The sequence below is a fragment of the Chiroxiphia lanceolata genome, chromosome Z (assembly GCF_009829145.1).
Source record: "Chiroxiphia lanceolata isolate bChiLan1 chromosome Z, bChiLan1.pri, whole genome shotgun sequence".
Classification (NCBI taxonomy): Eukaryota; Metazoa; Chordata; class Aves; order Passeriformes; family Pipridae; genus Chiroxiphia; species Chiroxiphia lanceolata.
The window spans coordinates 41,293,774-41,295,256 of record NC_045671.1 but is presented as its reverse complement, the minus strand read 5'-3'; positions in this window follow the sequence as shown (position 1 = coordinate 41,295,256).

Sequence of the window (1,483 nt, the reverse complement as noted above, 5' to 3'; positions counted from 1 at the left end):
GATAAGATACTTTGGTTTTCTCTTTTTTGGAGTGCTACAAATCCCATGAATCTCTGAGGGGAGGTTCTCTTACCACCAGTGACAGCCAACATATTAAGTGAGTATCTCTGAACCACTGTAAACTTGGGTGTGAGCTCCCAATTTCTTGTTGTTTTCTGAGTTCTTAAATGCAAGCAAGACAGCAAAAGCTGATTCTGCAGTTGCCAGGCTGACTAAAAGTGGATTTTGGAACTTGTTTCTCATTGCCATTTGCCCTGTAATAATCTGTCCATGGTGGGAGCAGCACCATAGGAAGGTATAGAAGACTTAGAAAACGAAGTAAGAAGACTTAAAAAATGAAGTGTGTAGCACAAAACTGAAGAGGGAAAGGGTGCTGCCTTTTCTTAGATTTTTTCCTAGTGGTTACGTTTCTCCTGATATGAATGGGAAAGTTTTATCATTCTGCCCACAAAAGAACTTTGTAACATTTTTGAATGATTTGTTTAATTTGTTCTGCTAATCTGTTTCCTCTTGCTGCAGGTTGTTTATATTACCTGTACACAATTTGCTCTCTATTTTCTTGACGCAGAACCCCACCTCTCCCATTTTTGTTGAATTAAATGTGACTGGTTTTAGTCAAACTCTCAGTTCTTTGCTAGTTTAAATCAGTGTTGTTTTATTAACACAAGTGGAAACTTAGCAATTCATGCAGGCTGATAAGGTAGCTCCATGTTTTCATGATTTTGATTTGATTTCTTTTAGAGACAGCAGGTCATAAGAGCTGTTTTCTGAGTTCTGCAAAACTGGATAATACCAAACCATTGGTCTCATACACTTGATTAAACAGGAAAAAAGGTTTCTTTGCAGTTTGTTTTGACTTTTGAGTTATGGCAAAACGAACAACTGTGTTTGAATCCACATATTAAAAAAAGGTTTAATAGAACCCACAAAAACAAATTTCTCATAGTTTTGAGAATTGAGAGTTCATATACTGCCCACTATTTTGGACCCTTAGAAATTAATCTGGCTGCTCATTGGCTGTGATCAAATCCACCCTTCTACTTGGACCTCATCTGGCATTAAAAAGAAGAGCTGAATAAACACTGTTTTGTGAGAACAGATCTCTCCAGGCAGTGTTGACACATTTTCCGGATGAACTTGAGGAGAATGTTCTGTCTCTGCCACATCCTCCCAACTGATGAGTTGCCTAAATACCTTTAAATTTTGGTTTTTTAAGAAAGATGTATTGTTGCTGAGGTGGTTTTCTTAAGTCATTTGAAGTATCTGCTCTGAAAATTGCTCCTTGTAGGGGGCAATTCTAGCAAATTCCTAGTAACCTGGTGTGAACAAAACAGTTACAGTAATATAGTTTCACTGCATATCTTTTTATTTACTTAGGTCTGTGTATTGAGAGGGAAAAATTTCTCAGTAAAGAATATAATTGTGTCTTCTACACATCCTCAGTGCAGTGGGTGCTGTAGGAAAACAGCTCAGAGGCAGAAAA